Consider the following 17,052-nt stretch of genomic DNA (forward strand, 5'->3'; position numbering starts at 1 on the left):
TTGGGTTTCTTATTTTTAATCTGTGTTTGAAGTATTAAGTTTGTGGATGCTTCATGCCATACAAAGAGAAGTTCCTGATTCTGGGCTCCCCATGCTGTCTGTGGCAGAGGGTGGTCTGTGTCAGCACGGTAATAAATTGTGTTATTTCCAGCTTTACCCAAGGACGATAACACCATAGAAATTATGAGAATAATAGGCAAACTGACAGCTGCATTTAACAAACTCTTCCGGTCATCTGACTGGAAATGCGCGTACCACTGACCCCCATCACATGTCGGCATAACAACCAGCGGTCTCCTGCAGACCTCTATGGTTGTTGATGCCAGATTGCTGTGAGCGCCACCCTGTGGTCGGCGCTCATAGCAATGCTGTAATTCAGCTACATAGGGGCGATCTGGCTATGCCAGCTTCTAGCCTCCAATGGAGGCTATTAAAGCATGCCAAAATTAAAAAATAAAAGTTTAAAAATATGAAAAAAAATAAATAATAAAGTTCAAATCACCCCCCTTCTGGCCCATTCAAATTAAAACAAAGAAAAAAAAAATCAAACCTACACATATTTGGTATCGCCGAGTTCAGAATCGCCCGATCTATCACAAAAAAAAAGGATTAACCTGATTGCTAAACGGCGTAGCGAGAAAAATTAAAATCGCCAGAATTACGTTTTTTGGTCGCGGCGACATTGCATTAAAATGCAATAACAGGCGATCAAAAGAAAGTATCTGCACCGAAATGGTATTATTAAAACCGTCTGCTTGGCACGCAAAAAATATGCCCTCACCCAACCCCAGATCACAAATAATGGAAACGCTACGGGTAACGGAAAATTGTGCAATTTTTATAAAATTTTTTTAGCAAAGTTTGGAATTTTTTTTACGACTTAGATAAAAAATAACCTAGACATGTTTGCAGTCTATGAACTCGTAAAGAGCTGGAAAATCATAATGGCAGGTTAGTTTTAGCATTTAGTGAACCTAGCAAAAAAGCCAAACAAAAAACAAGTGTGGGATTGTACTTTTTTTTTTTTTTTTTTTTCATTTCACTGCACTTGGAATTTTTTTCCTGTTTTCTAGTACACAACATGATAAAACCAATGGTGTCGTTCAAAAGTACAGCTCGTCCTGCAAAAAAATAAGCCCCCTTACATGGACAATATTAACAGAAAAATAAAAAAGTTATGGCTCTGGGAAGGAGGGGAGCGAAAAACGAAAACGAGAATCCGAAAAAAGGTCCGGTCATTAAGAGGTTAAACAGCTCTGGTGAAACGAAAGATACTTAGCGATTGGTTAGGGCTATGTGGAGTGGGCTTGGCTGATACACACACTCACACACACACATATATATATACAGTACAGACCAAAAGTTTGGACACACCTTCTCATTTAAAGATTTTTCTGTATTTTCATGACGATGAAAATTGTACATTCACACTGAAGGCATCAAAACTATGAATTAACACATGTGGAAGATATACTTAACAAAAAAGTGTGAAACAACTGAAATTATGTCTTATATTCTAGGTTCTTCAAAGTAGCCACCTTTTGCTTTGATGACTGCTTTGCACACTTTTGGCATTCTCTTGATGAGCTTCAAGAGGTAGTCACCGGGAATGGTTTTCACTTCACAGGTGTGCCCTGTCAGGTTGAATAACTGGGATTTCTTGTCTTATAAATGGTGTTGGGACCATCAGTTGTGTTGAGCAGAAGTCTAGTGGATACACAGCTGATAGTCCTACTGAATAGACTTAAAATTTGTATTATGGCAAGAAAAAAGCAGCTAAGTAAAGAAAAACGAGTGGCCATCATTACTTTAAGAAATGATGGTCAGTCAGTCCGAAATATTGGGAAAACTTTGAAAGTGTCCCCAAGTGCAGTGGCAAAAACCATCAAGCGCTACAAAGAAACTGGCTCACATGAGGACCGCCCCAGGAAAGGAAGACCAAGAGTCACCTCTGCTTCTGAGGATAAGTTAATCCGAGTCACCAGCCTCAGAAATCGCAGGTTAACAGCAGCTCAGATGAGAGACCAGGTCAATGCCACACAGAGTTCTAGCAGCAGACACATCTCTACAACAACTGTTAAGAGGAGACTTTGTGCAGCAGGCCTTCATGGTAAAATAGCTGCTAGGAAACCACTGCTAAGGACAGGCAACAAGCAGAAGAGACTTGTTTGGGCTAAACAATGCAAGGAATGGACATTAGACCAGTGGAAATATGTGCTTTGGTCTGATGAGTCCAAATTTGAGATCTTTGGTTCCAACCACCGTGTCTTTCTGCAACGCAGAAAAGGTGAACGGATGTACTCTACATGCCTGGTTCCCACCGTGAAGCATGGAGGAGGAGGTGTAATGGTGTGGGGGTGCTTTGCTGGTGACACTGTTGGGGATTTATTCAAAATTGAAGGCATACTGAACCAGCATGGCTACCACAGCATCTTGCAGCAGCATGCTATTCCATCCGGTTTGCATTTAGTTGGACCATCATTTGTTTTTCAACAGGACAATGACCCCAAACACACCTCCAGGCTGTGTAAGGGCTATTTGACCAAGAAGGAGAGTGGGGTTCTACGCCAGATGACCTGGCTTCCACAGTCACCAGACCTGAACCCAATCAAGATGGTTTGGGATGAGCTGGACCGCAGAGTGAAGGCAAAAGGGCCAACAAGTGCTAAGCATCTCTGGGAACTCCTTCCAAGATTGTTGGAAGACCAATACCGGTGACTACCTCTTGAAGCTCATCAAGAGAATGCCAAGAGTGTTCAAAGCAGTCATCAAGCAAAAGGTGGCTACTTTGAAGAACCTAGAACATAAGACATAATTCAGTTGTTTCACACTTTTTTGTTATGTATATAATTCCACATGTGTTAGTTCATAGTTGTGATGCCTTCAGTGTGAATGTACAATTTTCAGAGTCATGAAAATACAGAAAAATCTTTAATTGAGGTGTGTCCAAACTTTTGGTCTGTACTGTGTGTGTGTGTGTATATATATATATATAGATAGATAGATAGATAGATATAGCACTCCGGGGTATCATCAACTGAAATAATTTAGGTGAATACCTTGAAATTAATAAATTACAGACAGACTAGGGACAATATTTTGATAATGTTCCAAATGCATATTTAAATACAATTAACAATGAAAGTAAAGTTTTATGGCTTGCTAGAGAGTGATTCTAATATGGGATCTCCCCTTCTGGCTATTTTCCTTTTAATTGCCTGGAAAGCCAGAACCTGGACCCCACCGACCTGATGGTTATGGCCTATTTTTAGGTTTAAAAAGTAGCAAAGTCCCAGAAAACCCCTTTAAATGACTGTACATATTCCATTACTACACATGATTTTGAAATATATACAGCCATTAAATGATGGTGCAAGTACATTGGAAAGGGAAGAAAAAAACACTTAAAAAAATCTGCTAAAATGGTAATTGAGGCCTCCTCCGTACCTGCTTTTTATTTTGACCACATAAATCACTTGTCCAGCGCTGTCCTTCTGGCTGCCTGAATCTTCATAGTTATGCACCAGTATTGTTGTGGCTGCCAGGGACGTTGCATACTAAGGCCGATTGGCCAATGAGAAGTTTAGGAAGTGGGTGTGACCCCTTCCAATAGAGCATTAATAGAACAGTGAATGGACTCTAACAATTTAAAGAGGACCTTTCATTGGAGTTCATCCTCCAAATGTCGCTGCTATACTGATTCTGGAACAGGATTTTTTTTTTTCTGTGCTGCTCAATTTCATAATTACGCTGGCCACCCACCCACCCCCGATAATAAAGAGCGCCCCGTATGCTTATTTTCCCCTCATCCAATTGGGCGTATGCCACAGAACATCACTCTGGGTGTCTGCTTATTCTCTATCATGTCGGTTAATCAAAAAAAAGCCGTCATAGAGGTGGGGGAAATGAAATGCCCAAAGAGCAGGTCACTGCTTTAGGCTATAGCTGTGCATGGTCTCGTGAAAACCCTGCCGTCCTGTCCCTTCCTACTACCAGAGTGCCAGAGCACAGAGGAACAGCGCTACTAGAGAGCCGGAGCCAACTCTTAAAGGCAAGGCACGGAGTTGCTTTTATCCCGTGCCCTGGCTGTCCAGCGCTACTGCTCTTCTGTGCTCTGGTACTCAGCAAGCAGAGGCCATGACTACTGCAGAGCTCTCATGAGAACATTCAGTTCTGACCTTCTCTTTGGATATTTCCTTTTTTTTTTCCCCTCTGACACTTGTGTTTTGATTAACCTCCTTCATATAGAAGGAGCCCAGTTGCTTGAAAGGAAAAATTGTCTGAAAAAAGTAAGAGCTATTCCAGATTCCGTAGAACGAACACACGCATGCACTCTCCTACCTTTCCCGGGAGAATAGTGGAGCACAGAAAAAGGGAAAACCATTCCAGATTCTGTGGAGCAGTCATGATTTGTGGAGGTGCTCCGTTTAAATTAAACAAGGTCCTCTTTAACTGAATAGTACAAGTTGTAGGCTTTGGATACTGATGTTACCTTACTGCAAAATGCTTATTAAATGTAGTTTAGGATGTTTTGGGGTAAATATAGATTGTCAACTGCTGTAGTAGCATATCTGCCTAGCGTATGGGCCCTTTTAGACCGGTCAGTCGCAGCCATTAAACAAATGGCGAGCAGCTACATGCCAGACGATCAGCAGTTTCTTACTGGGCTGTTTAGACTGTGACCACGCTTCCATGCTCAATGATGAAAGCGCCACTCCAGCGTTTTGTTTTAAGTGCTGCTTAATATTTTGGCACTATAGAAATACAATTATTTATTTCACTGCTGGAGTAGTATGACTAATGTATGATCCCTGCTCCTAGTAATATACTTACTGGCCACCATCTTCTGCCATTGGTAACAGTCCAGTCATCTTCTGCTGGGCTGGAGGTCACTACTTAATATAAGTCGAAGAGAGCCAGAACGAGGCTTTCATAGACTTACCAGAAGTAATGGTTACAAGTTCTCCATGTAAGTTGGAAGCTGCTGTCACAAGATAGCGGCATGGGACTGGAGCCTCAAAGGGAACAGCTGAAGACAGCAGCCGGTAAGTATATTACTTGTGGCAGGGAACTTAGATTAGTGGTACCACTCCAGCATCGAAATAAAGAAAAACACTGGAGTGGTGCTTAAACACAATTGTTCAGTGTGCATAGGAACTGGGCTAGTCCCTACTCTACGGAGCATGATTTTCTAAGACTGATGTCACTGACTCGTTGTCTCGGTGTGCCTACAAATGGTTTGTGGCAGTGACCTCTGCCTCCTGATGACCTCTCGTTTGAGTATCCCATCATGCACTGGGGCTTCTCAAACGAAGAGTCATCACAGGAAGTAGATAAAGAGAATAAGCAGGGAGGGAATGATGGGGACTTTTTAATGAAAGTATATTAGAAAAGATATTAGATTACAATAAATAGACAGATATTTAAAATAAATATTAGTTCAGACCACCCATTTAAATGTATTTTATTGGGATTTTATGTGATACTAGATGGTGGCCCGATTCTAACGCATCGGGTATTCTAGAATATGCATGTCCACGTAGTATATTGCTCGCCCACGTAGTATATTGCTCGCCGACGTAGTATATTGCCCAGCCCTCGTAGTATATTGCCCAGCCCTCGTAGTATATTGCCCAGCCCACGCACGTAGTATATTGCCCAGCCACGTAGTATATTGCACAGCGACGGAGTATACAGCACAGAGCTATGTAGTATACAGACTTAAAATAACAAACATATACTCACCTTCCGAAGGCCTGTTGAAGTCCTGGCCCTGTGTGCGGTGCACACGGCAGCTTCCAGTCCCAGGGACCTGTGATGACGTCGCGGTCACATGACCGTGACGTCATGGAAGGTTCTTCTCGCACACCATCCTTGGCACCGGAACCTGCCGCTTGCATGGAGCGGTCACCGGAGCGTCGCGAGGAGCGGGAAAGGTGGCAGAAGGTGAGTATATAATGATTTTATTATTTTTAACATTAGATCTTTTTACTATTGATGCTGCATAGGCAGCATCGATAGTAAAAACTTGGTCACACAGGGTTAATAGCAGCAGTAACGGAGGGAGTTACCCGCGGCATAACACTGTCCGTTACCGCTGGCATTAACCCTGTGTGAGCGGTGACTGGAGGGGAGTATGGAGCGGGCACTTGACTGCGGGGAGTATGGAGCGGGCGCCGGGCACTGACTGCCGAGGAGTAGGGAGGGACTAATCAGGCTGTGGCCGTCGCTGATTGGTCACGGCAGCCATGACAGGCAGCTGGCGAGACCAATCAGCGACTTGGATTCCATGACAGACAGAGGCCTCGACCAATGAATATCCGCGACAGACGGAAGTGACCCTTAGACAATTATATAGTAGATAGCAACACAAAGTAGCAAGTATTTGCAAAGTGAAAAGGAAATAACTAGTGATGAGCGAGCGTGCTTGGGTAAGGTGTTATCCGAGCTTCTTCGAGTGCTAATAGAGTATCTTCGGTGTGCTCTAATTCTATAGTTACTGTGGAAGCATGTCTCACCGCTGTTCGACAGCCGCAACGCATGCAGGGATTGCCTAACCAGCATGGTTTTCTAATTTTTTTTCAAAAATATAAGTTTGAAAACCGTGATGTGCACTTGTATTCAGCCCCCTGTAGTCTGATGCCATTACATTTAATCCGGAGTGACCAATTGCCTTCAAAAGTCACATACTAGTAAATTGAGTGCACCTGTGTGTAATTTACTCTCAGCAGAATGGACACTAAGGGACACACCAGACACATCAGGGATAATGTTGTGAATATATCATGGAGCACTGTTCAATCCATCATTCAAAATTTGGAGGATGTCACAACTGCACACCTCTTAAGACATGGCCATCCACCTAAACTGATACCCCAAGCAAGGAGAGCACTAACTGGGAGAATCTGCCCTCAGGAAAGCTATTAGTCATCTACTCTACAAATCTGGCCTTCATGGGACAGTGGCAAAAAAAGCAATTTTTGAAAACAAGCCATAAGTCCCAAATGCAGTTTGCAAAAAGGCATGTATGACCACAGCTAGCATGTGGAAGAACATGCTCTAGTCAGATGAGATGAACGTAGAATTTTTTGGGCAAAATGCTAGGTTTCCGTCACCCATAACTGTACATTTCCCTGAAAACCCCATCACCACCATCAAACATGGCAGTAGCCGCATCATACTGCGGGAAAGCTTTCCTTCAGTAGTGACAGGGAAGATGGTCAGAGTTGATGGGAATATGAATGAAGCTAAAAACAGGGCCATCCCATATGCACAATTTGCGTATTGGGGAGTTATTTACCTTCCACTCCTGGTTTTGGCTTGCTTTCAGCAGAAAAGTATAATAGAAACACATGCATCACTTCTGCATTTTTCTCCCACTCCTGGTTTTGGCTTACAAATACTGTCATAATAAACTCACCAAATACTCAATGTATGTACATGGCCTTAAAGGCTGAAAGTCTTGAGACTGAGGTGAAGGTTCACCTTCCAGAAAGGACCATGACCCTAAACATACTGCCAGAACTACAATGGAATGGTTTAGATGAAATGATATTCATGTGTGTGAGCGTCACAGTCCAGACCTAAATGCCATTGGGAATCTGTGGCAAGAAGTAAAATTACTGTTCACAGACGTCTCCATCCAATGTCACTGGGCTGGAGCAGGTTTGCAGAGAAGAATGGGCAAAACTTTCAGCCTCTAGATGTGCAAAGCTGGTAGACACATACCCCAAAAGACGCGCAGCTGTAATTGCAGAGAAAGGCTTGGCTCAGGGGCTGAATACAAATGCACACCACAATTTGCAGATTTATATTTTTTAAATATTTAGAAAACCATGTATCCTTTCCACGTCACAAATACTTGTACTTTGTGTTTGTATATCACATAAAATTCCAATATGAAGAAAAACATTGACGTTTGTGGATGTAATGTGGAAATGTTCATGGGGTGTGAATACCTTTTCAAGGACCTGTAATTGGTGAACTGAGATGTTATGATTATGGGAAGCCCACAACTCATATCAGGTACTGTTCTTAGTCATATATACCATTGTTTTCCCTATATATGACCAATCCACGTATGTCTGCTGTGGCATGAATATATCCTTTTGGATTCTTTTACAAAGTTTTTGCAGCGGTTTTGTTACTTTTGATTTTTCCCATAAACTGTTTTTTGTTTTTCATTTTAAATCTGCTTATCACTTCCTGCACAGAAGTCTATGGAAAAAAAAAACCTGAAAAGAATGAATGCATACTGCAAATTGTGCAAAAAAAAGAAAAAAAAACCTCTACGGACCCATAAATATTCACCAAAAGTGCGGAAAGATGACACACACCTCACACTGTTGCTAAGTATAGCACACATCTAGGCGCAGCATATTTTATGTGAAAACAAAACTGGATTTATTGTGTTAAAGGGGTCATCCAGACTTGTGATATTGCTGAGTTATGCTGGTAATAGGTTATCGGATTGGTGTGGCAGCCCCACCAATCACTCGGCTCTAAGCTGTGACTGGAGCAGCACAGTCCCACTCACTGTGTAGCAGCCATTTCTGACCGCTGCAGCTCATCTGTTTACTGGAGTAGGAGCTGATCTGCTGGTCTTGGCAGTGGCCACCACACCGTGTATTCACTCTTTGCATCCGCTCCCCAAAGAACTGAAAACTGCTGATCTGTGGGAATGCTTGGCGTGTGCTCCCCACCAATCTAATATTGGTAATCTGTGTTGAGGAAATCCTTTAAAATACCTCCGATTCACCATAATTTCCCAGGAACTTTGATTCTTGATTAATTAAAGGGAACCTGTCACCTGAATTTGGCGGGACCGGTTTTGGGTCATATGGGCGGGGTTTTCGGGTATTTTATTCACCCTTTCCTTACCCGCTGGCTGCAATATTGGATTGAAGTTCATTCTCTGTGCTCCATAGTACACGCCTGCGTAAGGCAAGATTTGTGCTACTACCGTATATGCTGAGCAGTTCTGTCCGTAATGAATGGTGTCTATTGCATGGAATAAGCGGGTCCATTCCCTAGGGCTAGAGACTGACTGACTGGATAATGTATTGCCTGCTGCGCTACTGATGAGCACTCAGCACTGGATTGATAGAGGGAATCCGTCTACCTGCTCAGCACTGATCAGCATAACAATGGCTGAGCATTGCTCCGCATCTGCAGTATAGTTACAGTGCTGGTGAGGGCACAGACTCACTGACTGCTGGGCTTGTGGAGGGATTCCATGAGGGAACCGCTACCAGTCAAGTACTAAGTGCTTATCATCGACACAACAGTCAGACTGCACCCTGGTCGGCAATGAGGCCGGGGTCACACTAGATAGGAATACAGACGAGCGAGAGGCGCAAAAACAACGAATTGCACACAATGGTTCTCTATGGGGCAGCTCCCATCTGCCGTATATTTCGCAGCCGTATTTTATGGGCTGAGAAAATCGCAGCCTGTAATACACACACACACACACACACACACACACACACACACACACACACACACACACACACACACACACACACACACACACTTTAATACAGAGCTAGATAGCAGAAAAGCCCATGTGTGTATTTATTTCATTAAAATACTTTACTCATAATCTGTGTGTGTTTATTTAACCCTTTATTACTATTGGATTAATAATGGATAGGTGTCTTATTGACATCTCTCCATTATTAACCAGGCTTAATGTCACCTTACATTAGCAAGGTGACATTAACCTTTTATCACCCCATATCCCACCGCTACAGGGGAGTGTGAAGAGAGGGGCTAAGTGCCAGAATAGGCGCATCTTAAGGTACCTTCACACGAAGCGACGCTGCAGCGATAGCGACAACGATGCCGATTGCTGCAGCGTCGCTGTTTGATCGCTGGAGAGCTGTCACACAGACCGCTCTCCAGCGACCAACTATGCCGAGGTCCCCGGGTAACCAGGGTAAACATCGGGTTGCTAAGCGCAGGGCCGCGCTTAGTAACCCGATGTTTACCCTGGTTACCAGCGTAAAAGTAAAAAAAACAAACAGTACATGCTCACCTGCGCGTCCCCCAGCGTCTGCGTGAGCTCCGGCCCTAACAGCACAGCGGTGACGTCACCGCTGTGCTTTCACTTTAGGGCCGGCGCTCAGTCAGTGTCAGGAAGCAGACGCTGGAGGACGAGCAGGTGAGCATGTACTGTTTGTTTTTTTTACTTTTACGCTGGTAACCAGGGTAAACATCGGGTTACTAAGCGCGGCCCTGCGCTTAGTAACCCGATGTTTACCCTGGTTACCAGTGTAAAACATCGCTGGTATCGTTGCTTTTGCTTTCAAACACAACGATACACAGCGATCGGACGACCAAATAAAGTTCTGGACTTTATTCAGCGACCAGCGACATCACAGCAGGATCCTGATCGCTGCTGCGTGTCAAACGAAACGATATCGCTAGCGAGGACGCTGCAACGTCACGGATCGCTAGCGATGTCGTTTCGTGTGAAGGTACCTTTACAGATGTGCCTTTTCTGGGGTGGCAGGGGGCAGATGTTTTTATTAATATCTGCCCTCAGTCACTGGCTTTCCCACTCTGGCGGAGAAAATTGCGCTGGAGCCCACGCCAGTTTTTTTTTTGTGATTTAACCCTTTATTTTAACACCTACAGCTCCCAAATTTTGCACACAGAAACTTCTAACAATATTAGGGAGGAATAAGTACAAATATAATGGATATGAAATGGTTTACTGTATGTAACCATGTCTCATATCCTGTCGGGTTTGATAAGAAGATACCGTCTTTTCTGCTATCTAGCTCTGTATGAAATAAATAAATATATATATATATATATATATATATATGTTTTCAAGAATATTTGAGCCCATGGATCCATTGTATGTCCATTTTGCAAGCCGGCGAGAAAATCTCACCATACAGAGATTTACATGTGCAAAATACGCAGCCACACCTTGCCTACGGATGACATACGGATCACTGTTCAGGGAACATTTTTGCGCTTATAACGGCTTTCTCCATGGAAATCAGTCTGCAAATCCGTTGCTGAGCGCTACTCAGAACAAGTAGCAGTGCTAGAATGGCAAGGATTTGCCAGTTGAGTAATGTGTGTTTTTTTTTTTTTTATGTGAGGTAGTGACGGGGATCATATACGAGGGTCGATATGTGTCCCCCAGGATGAGGACGGACTCATATTAAACCCACTGGAACACCTTGTGTTCACAGCAGAATGACTGTGAATCTCAAGGTTAAATAAAATAAAGTGTGGATTTGGTCCAAGTAGTTATCTATTCAGATTTTTAGGAAAACCCATCAAGGGCTTTTATTTTTAGAGGAATTTGCAGGTTTGGTAGTGGGGCGAATCCCTCTCTCCACTCCGGGTTTTGGAAGTGGCTCTATGGCCACGATTTCATTTAAAGGGAACCTGTCACCTGAATTTGGCGGGACCAGTTTTCAGTCATATGGGCGGGGTTTTCGGGTGATTGCCTTGTGCAGGCATGTACTACGGAGGACAGAGAATGAACTTCAATCCAATATTGCAGCCAGCGGGTAAGGAAAGGGTGAGTCAAACACCCGAAAACCCCGCCCATATGACTGAAAACTGGTCCCGCCAAATTCAGGTGACAGGTTCCCTTTAATCTCTTCCTTTGGCTTTGGGTGTGTCAGTTTGGGGACTTGCAAGCTGCAGAGCAGGGGGCTATGTGCAATCCAGGCCTGTGTAAAGCCAACACAGAGCCAGGGGCTTCCCAGCGGCTGACGTACCCAGGACTTACATCGGTGCCATTGCCTATGGCAACGGTTTGGAACAAGGACTATTTGAGGAAACCCAGCTGCTATCCAGAGCATATCACTTTTGTTTATGTGAGTATGAAAATAAAGACACTTTTATGTTGAACTTTCTGTGGTCCCTGTGCAGTGCCCCAGGGTCCTGGTGATTGCAGTAATGTCATTCTTCCACCAGGGGGAGTGATGTTACGTCTGAAGGCAATGAAGGAAGATCTCCTTACCAGGTATCACAAACCATGCAACACACTTCACACTCCTGTCCACCAGGGGGAACTATGCTCCTATTTATTAGGGCACTCTTCACAATTAGGTGAAACTGGTCTGGATAGGAAGTTGTTCAGAAGCTGACTGGGCTTCACCCAGGCAGTACCTGTCAGGCAGACAGAGGGGAAGGAGGAACATTGAATAGCTGCTGACAGGGTGGTCCCTGACAGGGGTGGGATCCTGTCAGAGGCCTAGACAGAAGGCCACAGAGCTGCGCCTGCCCGACGTGCAACAGCATCCTAAGAAAGAGACAAGAACAGCGAGTTGTAGAGGGTGAGAAACGAAGTCATAGCAAAAGGAGAGGAAACCAGAAGGAGTTCTGCCAAGCAAAAAGCTGCCTCCTTCTGAGGCGCAGGATCCAGTAGCCGGAATACCGAGGGAGCAACCGTCTCCATGCCTTGCTCCAGAGACCGGCAGGACAGCTAATTCCACGTTATCTGCCCGACCTATACCCAGGAGGCACGGTGGCAACTTGTGGGGGCCGGGGCATCTAGAGTCCCTGTAAAAAGCCTCAGGCCATCAGTCATACGGGTTTGTCCTATCCTTACCATCTGGGGGACAGAGAAAGAGACATAACATCTAGAACATCTACAACAGTTGTGAGGACCTTATGAGAGGCTCAGCAGTACGGTACTACAACACCCAGGCGCTAGAGGAAGGCTACTGATTTCCACCTGGATAAGGGGACTCTGGATTTGCCTTCAGACCGGCCGGACTCTGCCTACTCTGTGGTCTGTACCCTGGACTGTGGATGCTGAAGCCTTCAGTAAAAAGGTAAAGAGACTGCAACCTTGTGTCCTCGTTCTTCACTGCGCCTCTCATCATCCACACACTGGGAAGCCCTGGGGATACACTTCACCTGTGGGAAGGTATACCATCTAGCTGCCATAACATCACCCCAGCGGACCCCTTAAAGCAGCGTCTCACCCTGACCGAATACCATAGATGGCGTCACGAACATATCCCTTTAAAGACCAATCCCCCCTTATTACAACGGACCTCCCAAGGGCCACGGACGGTCAGCCACCGTGACATCCCCCTTGAGAACCGAAGGGCCCGGTACCGAGATCCACCTGTCCATCTGTCGCACTATATCAACCCCGCTGCACTACAATTATCATTCAGTTACGTCATACGTTGGTTCCTTGCCTTTGATGCAGGCTTGCAAGCTGAGCCTGCATTTTTTCCCTGCAGATGATGGCTCAATTACTCAGCCATCATCTGCCTCTACCAGCTGTGGGTGGAGCGGAGCTCTGCCCATGGCTGTTAATGTTAAATACTGCTGTCGATCTCTGACCACACAATGTAACTTCAAGTCAATAACACTTATGTGAAATCAACGTGTCCAGTTATGAAGCAACACCGATTGAGAATCGATTTCTCCTGCTGTTGTGCAAATAGAACAGACAACAGGTAGAAATAATAGACAATTAGCAAGACAACCTCTATAAAGGAGTGGTTCTGCAGGGGGTGACCACAGACCATTTCTCTTTTCTCATCCTTTTTGGCTGTGGTTTTGTTCACTTGCATTTTGTCATTGCCCTCACCCCTAGAGTTACTGTACAGTTGCATGAGGATGTGTCTACAATCCACAGAAGTTGCTCAGGAAGTGCAGCTCAAACAGGATGGCACATCAGTGCAACCTGTGGCAAGAAGGGTAGCTATGTCTGTTAGCACAGTGTCCAGAGCATGGAACAGATACCAGGAGATGTGGAGGGGGCAGTAGGAAAGCAACAACCCAGCAGCAGGACCACTACTGCCTCCCTTGTGCAAGGAGGAGCAGTGCCAGAGACCTGCAAAATGACCTCCAGCAGGCCACTAATATCCATTTGTCGGACTTTATGAGGGTGGTATAAGGACCAAATGTCGACAAGGGGGTGTTGTGCTTGCAGACCAACACTGTGCGGGGTGATTGGCATTTGCCAGAGTACAGCAAGATTGGCACATTTCGACATTGGCGCCCTGTTCTCTTCACGGATGAGAGCAAGTTCACACAGACCACATGTGACAAAGTCTGAAGACGTCGTGGAGAACGTTCTGCTGCCTGCAACATCCTTCAGCATGGCTGATTTGGTAGTGGTTCAGTTAGGGTGCGGAGGCATTTCTTTGGAGGGCCGCAGAGCCCTCCATGTGCTAGTCAGGGATAACCTGATTGCCATTAGGTACCCGGATGAAATCCTCAAACCCATTGGGAGACCACATGCAGGTACAGTGGGCCCTGAGTTACTTCTGATGCATGACAATGCTAGGCCTCATGTGGCTGATGTGTGTCAGCAGTTCCTCCATGATGAAGGGCACGTTGGACTATGTCAGATCTGTGTGGGAACGTCTTTTGAAATAAATTGGTGAACGAGGGAGTGTGTATTGTTTTTTTTTTCTCTCTATTTTAGTCTTTCAGGAATTCATTCTTGGACTATGTCAAATTTGGTGGACTACAGCAGACCTGCTTGGCTTTTTTTTTTAATAAATTGGGGAACCAGGGAAAGTGTGTGGGGGTGTTTATTCATATAAACATTTTTTTGAGTGTGAGTTTTTATTTTTAATTACTGGATAAGTAATGAGGGTGTCTGATAGACATCTCTCCATTTCTAACTCCAGAGCTTGATGCCAGCTGTGATTTTTGACAAACCACAGCTGACATCAACCTCAACTACCATTAACTTGATTGCCCAACTCTTCCCAATTGCCCTGTTTTGGTGGCAAAGTACCTAAATTGGTGCATCTAACGTGATGTGCCATTTCTGGGGCAGATGCTGGCTGGTACTTTTAGGCTGGTAAGGGCCCAATAACCATGGTCCTTCCCAGCCTGATAATATTAGCCCACAGCCATCTGCTTTACCTTTGCTGGTTTCATAAAATAGAAAACACATAATCCCTTTTTAATTTGTTTTTGTTAATAAACAAGGCTAAACACCAGTTAGTGCCACAAGAAAGGCACAATAGATTGCAAGTTTATTATCCTCGGGATTCTGGCTGTGAATTTACTGTACTTGGCTGATGAAATTTCGTGGTTCCTTTGAGATGTGTGTAAAAATCGCAGATGAGCACTGGCTTATTGAATAACTTTGGTCAGAGTGCATTCTCAAATGTAGTGTGTGGAACTATCGAGTAACTGGCTTACAATGACTAACGTTCCTATTGGTCTATATCAGCTGTCATCATTATGATACTGAACTAGATCTTGGCATTATTCAAATAATTAGGCAAAGCAGCAGCACTTGAGCATTTTCATGAAAAATATCCCAGGATTTTTTGGGAAATTTTGTATTATAAATTGTAATGCAACTACAAGAACTATTTTCATATTGTGAATCATGGACCGGTCACTCCTCTGTTGCTTAAAACCACAAAACACTTTAGAATTGATGGATGTCTTCACATGATCAAATGGATGAGAATTTTCCACATACAATGGGTTTGTTACATAAAATCACCATTCTGGAAATCTCTATTAGTAAAATACAATTGTAGAAAGGGCCTTCTTCTGTCTAAGATTATTTTTATCATCATTTATATATATTTGTCTTTTTCTTTTATTATTCTGAAAGATATATTTTTACCATTTAGATTGCTTATGAGTGAATACAAATCAGTTTTCTCACACATTCGGGCATCTTACGTTTGTGATCATTGTGTGGTTCAGGAGGTAACCCTACCAGAGGCGACAGTCAACATGGATGCAAAGGCATCCGACCATTTCTTTGCAGTTGCCCTCTATCTTGAAGCCTAGCAGACTGCGCTTTCCACATATATATACAGGTGCATATCTGCAAGACTGAGGCCAAAAGAACACACCGGTGAATAGGGATCTATGGCAACTGGACAGTAAACATCTGAAAAGGCTCCGGACGTATACTGTAGGCTAGATGCAAAGATGCTGTGAGCACTTATCCCAACGCCGATCATAGATGTTAGGAAGCGTTGCTGACCATTACCCTTGTTGAGTAGTGCAAATCACAGAAAAAACGCAGTCAAAAAGTCCCAATATATAGAAATATATAAACTTTATTGAAAAGATAACAACAGGTGCACAGTAAAAGTGGGAGAAATCCCCCCCGTGCCATAAACAGCATGCACAAATAGACAGGAAATGATGCACACTGACTAATATAATAGGTATCATACCCCCATCAATACACACCATGTATATAAACAATTGAACATATATCAGTGGTAAAGTAGCAGAATCAAAATATATACATACCGCCCCCCCCCCCCCGACGTGCGTTTCGGCAGGTGCCTTTGCACCCCTTGATAAAGGCATCTGCCAAAACGCGCGTCGGGGGGGGCAGGTTTTTGATGCGCACGTGTACTCATTTTCTACCATCGGTATGTATATATTTTGATTCTGCTACTTTACCACTGATATATGTTCAATTGTTTATATACATGGTGTGTATTGATGGGGGTATGATACCTATTATATTAGTCAGTGTGCATCATTTCCTGTCTATTTGTGCATGCTGTTTATGGCACGGGGGGATTTCTCCCACTTTTACTGTGCACCTGTTGTTATCTTTTCAATAAAGTTTATATATTTCTATATATTGGGACTTTTTGACTGCGTTTTTTCTGTGATTTGCATTCTTCATGAATATGCAGTTTGTCCGTGATGGTCCTGGTCAGTCATATACTATTGATACTTAGATCATCTAATGCTATTATTGACTGTCATGCGTCCCACTAAGTGCTTTCCTTGTTGAGTAGGTTGGCTTATTTATTGAATAGGGTACGGTTGCCACACTTTCTACTCCACTTATCTGCTAACCCCACATAGAGCTGATGACTGGTGAATCCTCACAAAATCCGAGGCCAGTATAAATCCTGGGGGTTAGGCCATGTTCACATCCTAAGTATGTGGTCAGTATTTGACCTCAATATTTGTAAGCCACAACCAGGAGAGGAACAATCATATTAAAAGTATAATAGAAACACGTCTCCACTTCTGTATTTATCACCCACTCCTGGTTTTGGCTTACAAATAATGCCATAACTTACTGACCAAATACTTATC

Source organism: Ranitomeya variabilis, chromosome 5, assembly GCF_051348905.1.
Source record: "Ranitomeya variabilis isolate aRanVar5 chromosome 5, aRanVar5.hap1, whole genome shotgun sequence".
NCBI classification, from domain to species: Eukaryota; Metazoa; Chordata; class Amphibia; order Anura; family Dendrobatidae; genus Ranitomeya; species Ranitomeya variabilis.